A 14555-nucleotide genomic window follows, 5' to 3' on the forward strand; every position below is an offset into this window, starting at 1 on the left:
GCCACTTCGGCAAAGCTTTTCTTGGGCAGGTATGAAACCCGCCTGCGTGCCTCTTTGAAAGTGATATTTTCCTTGACTTTAATTGTAACAATTTCCTTTTCTTTCTTCCAGGATGGGCACGACCGCGAGTACGCGGCGTGCTCCCCATCGCAGTTTACACAGCGGAGAGCGTTCTCACAGGTTTCAGTGGTGTGTTCTTTGGCACTGCATTTAGCACACGTTTGGCGGCCTCGGCAGCTCTGCGAGCTGTGGCCGAAGCGCTGGCATTTGAAACATCGGAGTGGATTAGGCACGTAAGGCCTGACACGGAGCTTTATGTACCCGGCCTCGATTGATTCGGGCAGGACACTTGAATTGAAGGTGAGAATTGGGTGTTCGGTTGCAATTTCTTTACCATCGCGCCTCATCTTTATTCTTTTCACATTAACAACATTTTGCTCATTGAAGCCCTCTAGGAGCTCCGCCTCTGTCAGCTGAAGCAGGTCATCATCTGAGACAACGCCGCGTGTAGTGTTCATAGTGCGGTGCGGAGTCACTGTCACTTGTACGTCCCCAAATGACACGAGACTGGATAACTTCTCAAATTGCTTCAGATTCTGGAGCTCCAAGAGGAGATCTCCACTTGCCATCCTTGTTGCTTTGTAACCTTGACCAAGAGCCTCTGTTAAGGACTTTGAAACTAGAAATGGGGAGATTGTGCGTACTTGTGTGTCTGACTTTTCCGAGTGAATAACATGAAATCGTGGGAAGTTGGGTCTTTCACGACCAAAGAACTTGAATACATCTTCGGTGCGCCCTCTTTTCTGAGGGCGATCAAGGAGGGGTGGGAAGGAATTCGCCATAGGAGAACTTAGTTTTCGGCAATAACGCCAGCCACCCACCATGGAGCCCAACAAGGGGACGTTACAGGGACTGTAAAAACAGGTCCTGCAAACGCCAGCTGTACGTTGTTACTATAACCAAATATGAGATAACCTAGGTTGGTTATTCACACAAGGTTAACCCTTGCTGTCTGGAAATATTAGAAGTAAACGGAAGCTAGGAGAAGACAGGAAAGATGAAAAAGTGAGAAAAAGACGAAGGCTGGAGGGAGAGAGATACAGGAAAAGGCAACTACCGATTTCCCCCGGGTGGGTCAGTCCGGGGGTGCCGTCTACGTGAAGCCGAGGCCAAAGGGGTGTGTTGCCTCCGCCGGGGGGCCTTAAAGGTCCGAAAACCCAGCATCGGCTCAACCCCCAGGATCCCCTTTTCCCCGGACACGGCTATGCCACGCACGGTTAAACGCGGGAGGGTCCAACCCTCGTGTGCTCGGGTACGTGGTGTCGCAACACACCAAACGCCTGCTGACGCAGACGCCGCTGCGGGGCAGAAACTCATAACCATCTACAACGTGCCATACACAGTTTTCACGGCAACACAACTCAGCTAGCGCACAAGTTACGGGACCAATACTTGTGCACTACTCAGGACCCCTGCGGATCGGCCGTTCCAGCTCCACGATTTGCGGGTAGCCCTGGCGAAAATGAAACGTGGCACAGCCCCGGGTCGGGACAACATTACAATCGAATTACTCGCTAACTTACCCGACCCGGCCTACCAGTCCTTATTGGATTACATCAATTCAATCTGGCTCGGGGACGCGCCACTCCCTAACGATTGGAAAACCGCTCTGGTCACTTTCATTCCCAAACCTGGCAAGGCCATCAACACGGACAACCTTCGCCCCATCTCTCTCACCTCGTGTGTGGGCAAACTAATGGAGACGATGGTGCGTGACAGGTTGTCCGAGTTCATGGAAAATCAACACATCTTCGCAGACACCATGTTCGGATTTCGCCCGCACAGGTCCACACAGGATGTTCTGCTACAACTCAATCGGGACATCCTTGACCCGGTCGAATGCCCCCACAACGATAAGGTCGTACTCGCCTTAGGCTTGAAGGAAGCCTTCGACAACGTTACTTACGAGGTAATACTCACCCATCTTTAACAAACCGGCTGCGGACGCAACGCGTTCAGATACATTCGGCAATTTTTGACAGATCGTGACTCCTATATTAAAATCCAGGACACTGAACACGGTCCCTTTCGACTTAGAACCAGAGGAACACCACAGGGTGCAGTGCTGTCTCCTCTCCTATTCAATCTGGCTATGATGCACCTGCCGGCCCAATTGGGTGCTGTCGCTGGTGGGCAGCATGCGCTGTATGCCGACGACATCACCCCGTGGGCCACGCAGGCCTCACTCGGAGACATTGAGGCCAACCTGCAACAAGCGGCGACCATAGTGGACCGTTATGCTCGCCACTGTGGCCTGCAATGCTCCCCTCAAAAGTCTGAATTTGTACACATACGCCCCTCACCAAAGTCCAAAATTGAGCTCTTTCTGGAGACAGGACCAATTCCTGAACACGCAGAAGTCCGGGTATTGGGGCTTTTCATTGATCAACATAGACGGTCGAACACTACCCTGGCCCAGCTCCGTAAGGTGGGGGACCAGGTGGGCCGCATGGTCCGCCGGGTTTCCAACAAACGCGGGGGGTTGCAGTGCAAAGACGCCTTGCTGCTGGCGCATGCATTCGTGACCAGTCGAATCTTATATTCGACTCCTTACCTCCACCTTCGGAAACAAGACGAGGATGCACTCGAAGTCATTGTTTGTGTATATAAGCCTCTCCAATATCTGCCTCAATGCGAACAAGGTGGTCTATTGTTGACCTACCCTCCCTGAAACCACATTGAAGGGGATCAAGTAGACGGTTGCTTTCGAGGAAATAGATTAGACGCCAATTAACCATTTTTTCATTTAATTTACACATGCAGCTCGTTAGTGCTATTGGCCTATAACTACTGGCTAATGCGGGGTCTTTGCCTTGCTTATGAATTGGGATGACAATCGCTTCTTTCCATGAGGATGGAATATGCCCAGATACCCACATGGTGTTGTATAGAGACAGAAGTGTGTTCAATGTTTCTGGATGCATATTCCTGATCATTGCGTAAATTATGCGGTCACCACCTGGTGCTGAGTTGCCGCAGGAACTGAGAGCAGCCTTCAGTTCAGCGAGACTAAACGGACGGTTGTAAGGTTCATCTGCTGCGCATTTTCGTTCAAGGCGCTCTCGCTCTATGCGTTCCTTGAATTTTAGGAAAGTTGGCGCATAGTGTGATGCACTAGAAATATTTTGAAAATGCTTGCCCAGCGAGTCTGCCTGATCTCTCATGGTGTCGCCTTGAGCGTTTACTAAAAGAAGCGGTTGTGCTTCCCTGCGCTTTATACTGTTTAAACTCTTCCATACCTTACCCTCATCCTTGTACGAATTTGCACTACATATGTACCTTTCCCAGCTTTCTCGCTTAGCACGTCGTCGTGTTCTCCTGCCCTGTGATTTTGCCTTCTTGAATTCAATTAGATTCTCCGCATTTGGTGATCTACGAAGCCTGCCCCATGCCCTATTCTGCCTCTTTCGCGCTTCTTTGCAATCTTCGTTCCACCACGGGACACGTCTTTTGGATGAAAGACCATTTGTTTGTGGTATACACTTTTGCGCTGCGTCGATAATAAAATCAGTAAAATATGATACGGCATCATCTATAGTATAGTATTCTAAAAAGTCCCGCGGTAAATAAGTACAATCTTGAAAACTTTTCCAATCGGCTGAGGTTAATTTTCATCGAGGGACATGCGGTGGAGAATCATACTGTGTTGTTAAGTTTAGAGTGACTGGGAAGTGATCACTTCCTAAAGGATTCTTGATGACATCCCATTTCAGGTGAGACAGAAGACTATAGCAGTATACCAATTGCTAAGTCTGTAGATGAGTATGTGTTGGGATGCACACTGTAATAAGTCGACTCCTTCTTATTAAATAGGGATGCACCGGATGTCAAAAGAAAATTTTCTATCAGCCGACCTCTCGCGTCACAACGGGAATCTCCCCACAGGGTGTTGTGGGCATTAATATCGCCCACGAGTATGTAGGGTTCCGGAAGCTGATTTATGAGGTTGTAGAAGTCTGTTTTGTGAAGGTGATAGTTTGGGGGTACGTAAATGGAGCAAACAGTAACCAACTTATTAAAAAGAACTCCTCGCACTGATACAGCTTCGAGGGGTGTCTGTAGGGCTACATGATGACAAGCTATAGACTTGTCTACGACAATTGCTACGCCACCGCACGACGCGTTAGCCTCGTGACGGTCTTTTCTGAAGATGGAGTAGTTACGAAGAAAGTTTGTTTGTGTGCTTTTCAGATGAGTCTCCTGAACACACAGCACCTTTGGATTATGTTTATTTAGGAGTTCCTTGACATCATCTAGATTGTGAAGAAGACCCCTGACATTCCAATATAATATTTGTGTATCCATAGTGAAAGTGTATGGTCATGTGTGTTCAAGAGAGGAAAACTATGTTATCCCACAGGAACCTTGCCAGGCCCTGTGATGCGGGATTTGCCTTTTTTGGGCAGCTCCTGAGAGCTTCGCCGATCCTTCGGTGTCCGAGACGCCGATACACTTGATGTATCCATCGCCTCCATAGAGGCGCTGGATGCCCGCTCGCGGTGTACGTTCGCGGGTGTTTCGGGCTTCTCTGTGCGAACAGAGGCCCTAGAAGTCGTGGAGCCCGCAGGTCCGGTGGACTGCTGGCTCTTGCTGGGTTGCGGAACAGCACTAGCTGATCCCGCAGTGGGGGCGAGTGGCGCTATCGTCGGTCCACTTTGCGTGGTCCTAACGGCCGCCGAGAACAGTTGTGGCACTGCCCCTTGCCGTGCCACGTCGGAGAAAGAAGGCCCCACAAACTAGAGGCGTTTTCTAGCTTCTTTGAAGGAAATATTATCTTTTACTTTGAGCGTGATAATTTCTTTTTTTTCCATAAGGGACAAGAGCGAGAGTATGCCGGGTGTTCACCGTCAGAATTTGCACAGTGGGGAGGATCAATGCAATTATCTGCAGGGTGCTCATGTGATGCGCACTTAGCACAGGTGGTACGGCCCCTGCAGGTCTGAGAGCCGTGATCGAATCTTTGGCACTTAAAACAGCGTCGGGGGATTGGAATGTATGGTCTTACATTTATTTTCATGTAGCCGGTTTCGATTTGTTCAGGGAATGTGCTCGTACAAAAGGTAAGTATGAGGTGTTTTGTCGGAATTTCTTTGTCGTCACGTCGTATCTTAATTCGCTGTACATTCGTAACGTGTTGCTCTTTCCAGCCTTCTAGGAGCTCTGTCTCAGTCAGTTCCAGCAGGTCCTGACCTGATACTACCCCTCGTGTACTATTCAATGAACGATGAGGACTTACAGAGATTTGGGTGTCGCCAAGCGAGATGAGCTTTTGCAGATTTTCATGCTGAGCTTTATCACGGACTTCAAGGAGAATGTCACCACTGGCCATATTCGTGACTTTGTATCCTGCACCTAGGGTCTCAGTTAGGCATTTCGCGACAACGAAAGGTGATACAGTTCTTACGGTCTTGTCGGGGGTTTCGCTGTGAATCATGTGGAAACGTGGAAAAATTTCAGTGGGCTTATTAAAGAAGTTGAAACATTCTTCGGTGCGCCCTCTTTTTTGTGAGAGGGCGATCAGGAAGCCTGGGGAAAGAAGCCATAAAAATTGGAGTAATTTCGGCAGTGGTGTCAGCCACCCACCATGGAGCCCAACAAGGGGACGTGACAGGCCTTGTAAATAAACAAGGCCTGCCATCGCCAGGTGTACACAACCACTATAACCAAATATGATATAACCGAGCTTGGTTATTTCACACAAGGTTAACCCTAGCTGCCAGAAGGATCAGAAATTCAGAAGTTAGAAGACAGGAAAGCTGGAAAGTTAGAGAAAGACGAAGGGTCGAAGGAGAGAGAGACAGGAAAAGGCAACTACCGATTTCCCCCGGGTGGGTCAGTCCGAGGGTGCCGTCTACGTGAAGCAGAGGCCAAAGAGGTGTGTTGCCTCCGCCGGGGGGCCTTAAAGGTCCAAACACCCGGAATCGGCTCAACCCCCAGGATCCCCCTTTCCCCGGACACGGCTAAGCCGCGCACGGCTACAAGCGGGAGGGTCCAACCCTCGTGTGCTCGGGTACGTGGTGTCGCAACACCAAATGCCTGCTGACGCAGACGCCCCTGCGGGGGCCCAGTGAGTGTGTGTGTAAATATTGTAATGAAGCAGACGCGCCCCTGTGTATGTGCCGTCTGAAGAAGAAGACGAAGGGCCGTGCCGTGATCTCGAGCGACCCCGTGCTTCGGACAGCCCTTGCAGTGCCTTGTTTTGCCTAGCGTTCCACAACGTCGTGAACGAGAATAAACCTCATCGCAATATATATATATGTATCTATATATACATACATATTCTGAACCATGACATATTTTATAATTACGGTTAAATAGTTGTGACCTTTCAGTCACCCATGAGTCACCCACCCGTCACCTCCACGTAGACCTAGTCTGCAGAATGTCCGCAGACACCGTGCTGACTGCAAGTAGACTTGTCTGTAATATGCGTGCCCAGTGAGTGTGTGTAAATATATATATGTATCTATATATACATACGTATTCTGAACCATGACATATTTTATAATTACGGTTCGATAGGCCTGACCTTTCAGTCACCCATGAGTCACCCACCAGTCACCTCCATGTAGAGCTAGTCTACAGATTGTCTGCATACTGTCTGCAGACACCGTGTTGACGGCAAGTAGGTAGACTTGTATGTAATATGCATGCCCAATATATATATATATATGTATATATATATATATATATATATATATATATATATATATATATATATATATATATATATATATATGTGTGTGTGTGTGTGTGTGTGTGTGTGTGTGTGTGTTCTACATGCCACATCTTATAACAGTTAAATCGGCTTCACCTTTCAGCCACCCACGAATCACACACGCACACAAGCACACACAAACACACACACGTGTGCGCATCCTGAACCATGACACATTTTATCATTGCGCTCTGTTTTGCCATTTTAACATTCTGAAAACTTTGTCACTGATTGCTACAAGAACAGTCTGATAATGGCAGTTATATAAATAAATTATTTAATACTAATTAAAATAAGGTAATGGTTACATAACGTACATTAAATGCAGCAGTTGTACTATGGCTCGAACCACAGCCGGAATTTAAGGACATATCTACCGCGCGACGCCGACACCATCCATCCGACCACCGAAGGCGTGGTTGCTTTCGGCGCCGGCCCCCAGGAGGCGCTGGCCGCTAGGACTGGTAAAATTACGGGTGAGATTATTTTCCCGTCTTCACCTGTCGACGACATGTCACGGCGTGCACGCCGCATTGACGGCGACCGATGAGGTGGTGTACGTACATGCCGTGCCGAGAGGAATTGTGGCGATTTTTGTGTGTATTAATGATCCAAAAGCCCTGTGCCTGCATAACGTAGCTCTCAGTGTTTTTCGTGTGGTGTGCCGATGCCAATTATCGTAGTTATGACCCGTTCGCGCTTTCTTTGTTCCCGGATCATGAAAAGCCGGTGGTACTCTCGCTGCGCTCGCATTCCATCACAGTGCGCGGAAGAAATTTTTGAAAGTTGTGCTATCACGTGCTGTAGTTCATCTGCAATTCTACGCTGTTGACGCCGGATGCACCTTACACCGACTGTCCTTCCTGCGGTACCTGTGCGATGCGGCAACAGCTGTCACGGAGACGCGTTTACCGAGCTCGCCTAGAAAGGTAAGTCCGGCGCGTGCGCGCATTCTTGTAGTCCGTGAAGTGTGCATTTCTGTACGGATAACAAGATGATTAGCAACGTGAAAAAAATGATTGTCCTTTTCGAATGTTCGTTCTTGTCGCAGGGCACATTTAGCGAACGGTTCGATGAAAATTGCCCTAAAACGTAATGTTGCCAAAACCTATCGATTATTTGCTTTCTGCTGTGAAGTTCCCTTGCGCCGGGGACTGTTTGATTTGAATAGGCGCAAAAATTCAAGCAGGGAAAGTTACCATTGTTGTACGTAATTTTTCAGCGAGAAATCGTATAGCCATTTCTAGAGGTACGTCGATGTGTCGTCTTCACAGCGAACGGCTGCGCGAGATGGCACCCGATTGCTGTGTCGGACGCATGGCCAGATTTTGGCTTGTATGCAAGTTCTTTTATTCATATAGTGTCTTCAGACAGCCTGTATTTCTTGCGTTGTATGTCGTGTTTTCGTGTATTTGTAAAGGGTTCCGAGATTTCAACAACAGTATTTATTTTTAATGGAAAAAAATTGTTTTCTCACCTGAAAAAGAGGGAGTCTGTTCTTTTTCAATGCATCGTCCTTTGGGGCAGGGCTTTGTTGCACCGCATAAATAAATTAGGTTTTCGAACGCTTATCATGTGTTAAGGAGTTTTCTGCTTGTGCAATTCGCATTTGACTTAGTACAGACGTGCGTTTGTGTGAAGTTTTTTTTATAGTAGATCCATGTTTGCCCCAGTTCCATTTACATGTTAACCGCCTGTGATGTAATAATCGGGTATTTGTGCAACCATGCAGCTTCATGTAGCTGTTTGTACGAGACTTTTCACAATGCCACAAGTTTACAGTTTCAGCGGGGTTTACAGTAAACTGAACATTTCTTCTTGTTTAGGGACGTCACGATTTTGTGAGCCAGAGGAATCTACACCACTTGGGAGCCTGCGGCACTTCTGCAGGCTTAACAGCGCGTCAAAGCATCGGATTAATTTTGCATGCTGCGACAAGGTGTGTGCAAGACGGTCACTGCCACTGACGTAAGATGTCGGTACTCACTGCTTCATTCCTAGGAAGAGATATTTTTGGTCCCAACAAGCAGCCCGGAAGAAATGGGAGACAAATAAAAAGTGCAAAGAATACTATCGCGTCTGTTATTTTATTGCATGCATGTATGCCAGTTCCCCATAGTGGGGCTACAGAAATTCTCTCTGCCTGCCTAAATGCTGCATCCTGTGACCACAATCTCGACAGACTTTCTGCAGAAATGCTGTATCCTGCAGCTACACACATTGAGCAGACTTTTTGCAGAAAGGGTGTACCGATTGGGCGCTGGGAGGTGACAGGGGGTGACAGAAAGTCTGTCACCTGTCTTCAGATATTCTGCATCCCGGGTGACTCGGGGTATGCAGAATTTCTGCAGCAAGTCTGCAATGATTTTTGTAAGGGATGGTTGCGATCATTTACCTGTTCTTATCAACCTAACATCACCTCCGCAAATCATTCCTACAAAACCACGACGTTGGAAGCTCCATTTGGCCGACTGGGCGCTGTTTAAAGAAAATGCCAGCTTAGAAAAAATAGATCCACATAATTTAGATATAGATGAACTTAATGAAATTGTCACAAACTGCATTATTTCTGCCGCGCTCCTGGCCATACCTCAATCTTCTGAAGTGGTGAACCTCAATCTTCTGGAGCGGTTCAACCCTGTCGAGAATTTTCATTCAAGGAAATGGAGCGCCCCAAGGGAGCGTTTTAAGCACGACCCCCTTTGTTGTTAAAATGAATTCAATCGGTAAAATAATTCCAAGGTCAATTATGTGTTCAATCTATGTCGACGATCTTCAGATAGCTTGCACGTCCTCAAACATACCAACATGCGAAAGACAAGTGCAGTTAGCAATAAATAAACTGGCAACGTGGGCTGACCGAAATGGTTTCCGGTTCTCCCCACAGAAAACAGCGGCCATCCTTTTTTCACTCAAACGTAGCCTACAGACAGATCCTAAACTATACCTGAACGAAGCGGAATTGCCGGTAAAAAGTGAACAGAAATTTCTGGGCATAACTTTTGACAGAAAACTGACCTTCTTGCCACACATAAAGAACCTGAAGAAGAAAACCTCCCAATCATTAAACATATCAAAGGTGCTTTCACATAAACGCTGGGGGACTGATAGGACCTGCTTTTTACGCATCTACCGCAGTATAGTTCGCTCTTGCCTCAATTATGGGTGCATAGTATACAACTCAGCTCGACCGTCTTACCTGAAGCAATTAGATCCGGTACATAACTCAGGTCTGCGCCTTGCAAGTGGGGCATACAGGACATCACCCATAAACAGCCTATATGTCGAATGTAACGAACCAGCCCTCGCAGATAGAAGAGCCATGCTCACATGTGCATATGTCCTAAAAACCCGTTCACTTCTAAAACATCTCTGCTACTCCATAGTTACGAAGTGCCTGTCTAAGCAGCTTTTTAACAACAAACCGAATGCGATGAGACCCCTTATTCTCCGATTTGAAGAAATTTGCCAGGAATTAGGTATTCTCGACACACTCACTGATGTTGCCCAGAGACCCGAACCACTGCCACCTTGCACACCTTTCCCAGTGTAGGTGACTACACACTGACACAATTTCATAAAAAGCAAACTCCACGTGAACATATAATACAAGAATTTTAGGCGCTAGCCGAAAAGTACAAGAACACACAGCATTTTATACTGATAGTTCTAAAACAGCACTTTACGTTTGAAGTGCTGTAGTGCAAGATAAATGGGAAAAGGTAGTCAGGTTTCCTCAGTGCGCGTCAATTTTCTCAGCCGAATGTTATGCCATTTCGGAGGCTGTATCAAAAATAGTCGAGATGAACATTCAAACCAGCATTATCTACACGGACTCGCTGAGTGCAATCACAGCACTGAAAACCAGAAACGTAAGGGAACCTTTAATAGGAAATATAACCCATAACATAATAACTGCTCAAACACAAGGACACGAAATTAAGCTCTGTTGCATACCAAGTCATCACGGAATTAGAGGCCACGAGAGAGGTGACGCGTGCGCCGCTCAAGCCTGCCATAAGGATGTCAGTACTGTAAATATACCCTATGCAGATTGCATGAAGTTAGTAAAAACCAAGCTTAAAGAAAAATGGCAGGTACATGGAATAACGAAGAAAATAACAAACTACATTTAGTAAAACCTATTCTAGGAGAATGGAGATCATGCAGGCATCAGCAACGTTTTATAGAAGTAATTTTATGCCGCCTGCGCATCGGACACACACACCTAAAACATAACTTTCTACTGACAAAACAAGACAAACCCTTATGTGAGAAATGTGGAGATGAACTCACTGTAAATCACATTTTATTCTCGTGCACACAATTCGAACGGCTAAGGAAAAAATATTTTACTGTATTTTACAATGAACGCATTCTCTTCCATCCAAGTCTACTTTTAGGAGATAACCCACTTGTAGGAACTTCATCTGTTTTTAGTTTTTTGAAAGACGCAGCGATCCTAGACGAAATATAATATATCACAGAGCTACTAATTCTAAAAATTCTTACCCAGTTTTTTTCACGCATCTTATGATGCACCTCACCCATTTTCTCAGTCCTCAGAAGAAGGCTGAGGTCTCCATTTGATTTGTTGGGCTCCTCAGAGTCCTTGTACGGACAAGGACCTTCATTGAGGATACCCAATTTTTGAAATAAATTGTACCATGTGTTTGGCGCATGATAGACTGAGTTGCTTATGCGCCATAAAATCCAATACAATACAATCAAATGCTCGAACATGAAAGTGAAGAGAAGCCTGGGCTCTATGCTGCAAAAAATGGGGACGAAGAGTGACACCTCTTCCAAGGAATGAAGTGCCGAGTAAGAGTTCCTACTAGTACTTCATTGTTCATTGTGCTGTGACAGGCACTAGAGTAAAGTTAGTAGAAACAAAATAAATTTTTTCCCACTAACTGCGTGTTGCACAGCTAGTGCCTGTCACAGCACATCAAACAATGAAGCTATATACAAACCAGGCAGACAAAGTCAAATAGATAGCAAAATCATATTGCATCTGGTATTTCATCGCATGCGTGCATGCCAATTCCCGGTAGGTGGGCCACACAAGATCTGTCAAATGCCTGCTTATATGCTGCATCCTGTGACCACAATCTCGACAGACTTTCAGCGGACATGCTGTATCCTGCGGCTACACAGATTGAGCAGACTTTCTGCAGAAAGGCTGTGCCAAGTGGGCGCTGGGAGGTGACAGGGGGTGACAGAAAGTCTGTCACCTGTCTTCAGATATTCTGCATCCCGGTTGGCTCGGGGTCTGCAGAATTTCTGCAGCAAGTCTGCGATTATTTTTGAAAGGGAAGGTATTCTAAATGTTAAGAAGCCGAGGAATGTCAACATCGACCAGAAAATTCCGGTCATGAAGAAGTATGAAGCAAAACACCTTACATTGGCCACATTTTCCTGTGTTTTGGCGCACAGACATAAGCTGAGGACGCGTATGAGCTCATCCATACTTATACAAAACAAACCAGTGCGCACAAGCTTCATCACTGATCCGAAGTGTTATGCATGGTTCTAAAAGCAGACTTTTCTCTCAGACAACCGAGCGTTCACGTCTATACTCAGAGAGACACACACAACACCAGCATTGACATAAGTTCTCAGTAGACGCAATTACGACACGGGTATGTACATATTTTCGTATGCGCGTGTACGCGCACATGCGAGCTATAAAAATACAATAAACAACGCCGCCTTCTTTAAAGGACTATGTTGGGTAATAGCATTACAGTGTTAGGCATTGCTGGTTAGTGTCCCTGTGCAGTGTGTTTTGCTGAACCGACTTGTGTCTGGCGAAGCTGAGTATAGTTACAGTGTCCTTGTTGAAATGCATTTTTGAAATACAAAGAACTATTATGTTCAGTGTTCTTATATTTGTGAGAAAGTGGTGGATACATGCTGCGATGGATTTGCTCGGCTGCACGTTCTCAGGAGAAAACACTTCATCAAGACGACCGTGAGTCATCTTGTTTAGCCACGATGGCGGTAACAGAATTAAAATAATTCCTTTTTTTCTTTTGGTGCTGTAGGTAGAACTGCATTCACACATTTTTGTTCTGAAAGCAATAAAGACCTTTAGAATTTGCTTCGTTTCTAGTGTGCACTCTCGCTTCATGTTATTTCATTTCGTTCAGTGATTTCCAGTCTGTTCACGCATTCTAGAAAATAGTAAGCATATATGAGGGAGAATCCGAAAGTCTGTGCCCGTATCTCTTTATACTGAATTCCAATGGCAGATTCGGAGTGGCCGACGAACTCTGCGCCGGAGGACTCCGCTACGGCGGAGGGCAACGGAATGCGACTGAAACACAAGCACTCCCGCACACTCTTAAAATTTTCACACCCTTATGGGTGTAATGAGGGTGTATTAATCTTTTCACCCTTGTAAACACCCTTGAAACACCCTTTTTAACGAAAAAAGGTGTTCAACCAGAAAACACCCTTGGAACACCCCAGTCTTTCTAATTTACACCCTAATTTTAAGGGAGTAAGTGAACAAGCTTACAGTATATGATAAATGAACATTGCCAGTTAAGGCGTTGATATTGGCTATACATGAAACGCGCGCTACCTGCGCTTGAATCGGGTAGCTGGAATGATTAGATCGGGCCACCTAGGCAGCAGCGCACTGGCTCCGAACAGTGGTCAAAAATGAAGTTTCCCACGAATGTTGATATCGAACGGATGACACTAACGCGCAGACTTTGCATAGCCAGATATCTGCAAAAGGCTTCATATGATCAATGGCAAAATATTTACAATGCTATCACTGAATACTTAAAGGTGTGCAACCAGTTAGACTGGGAATGGTTAGGAGTGAGGGCTAACGGTAAATAGCTCACCAACTTACGGTTTGTAGATGACATTGGCTTACTCAGCAACGCTGCAGACTATTTGCAACAAACGTTTGAAGAACTTGTCGAAGAAAGTGTAAGTCTGATTGAGAGTAAGTATGCAGAAGAGAAAAGTAATGTTCCGCAGCCTGGCGAGAGAACAAATGTCATGGTCGGCAGTCAGCCTCTAGAACCTTCGCAGAAATACGTTTATTGAGGTTAATTACTCGCAGGGGCCTCTGATCAAGGAAATTAACAAAAATAAAACATTAGCTGGAGAGCTTACGGCAGGCATTACTAAATCATGACCAGGCCGGGAGCTTACTGCTAACCATTGCTTTCTACCGTTACTAACGTATGGGGCCGAAACTATGAAGTTACCAAAGAAGCTTGGGAAGACGTTGAGGACCGCGCAACGAGCGATGGGATGAAAATTATTAGGCATGATGATAATAGACTGGAAGACAGCGATGTGGATTAGAGAGCGAACGGAGATAGCTGATATTCTGGTTGACATTAAGAGGAAGAAGTCGTGCTGGGCAGACATTGCAATGCGTAAGGGAGAGAACTGCTGGTCTATTGGAGATGCAGAATGGGTGCGAAGGGAAGGGAAGCACAGTCGAGGACGGCAGAGAATATACTGCACGTGCTGGAATTAGGAAACTTGAAGACACCTGGAATCAGCACACCACAGGGGTATTGGAGATCGCTGGAGAAACTCGTCCTGCGATGGACGTCAAAATAAGCTGCTGATGATGATGATGTGACGACATCCATGCCAGCTTCGCGGCACGTCATTCATGTTATGTCATGCATGCGTGTCATGCACGTTCTGATAGCTCGATTTGCGTCGATTGCGGGGGGGGGGGGAGTCGAGTAGCGGCGTAGCCAAGTGGGGCACGCCGGGCACTTGTAACGCTCAC

This window comes from Dermacentor albipictus, chromosome 3 (genome assembly GCF_038994185.2).
Source record: "Dermacentor albipictus isolate Rhodes 1998 colony chromosome 3, USDA_Dalb.pri_finalv2, whole genome shotgun sequence".
Classification (NCBI taxonomy): Eukaryota; Metazoa; Arthropoda; class Arachnida; order Ixodida; family Ixodidae; genus Dermacentor; species Dermacentor albipictus.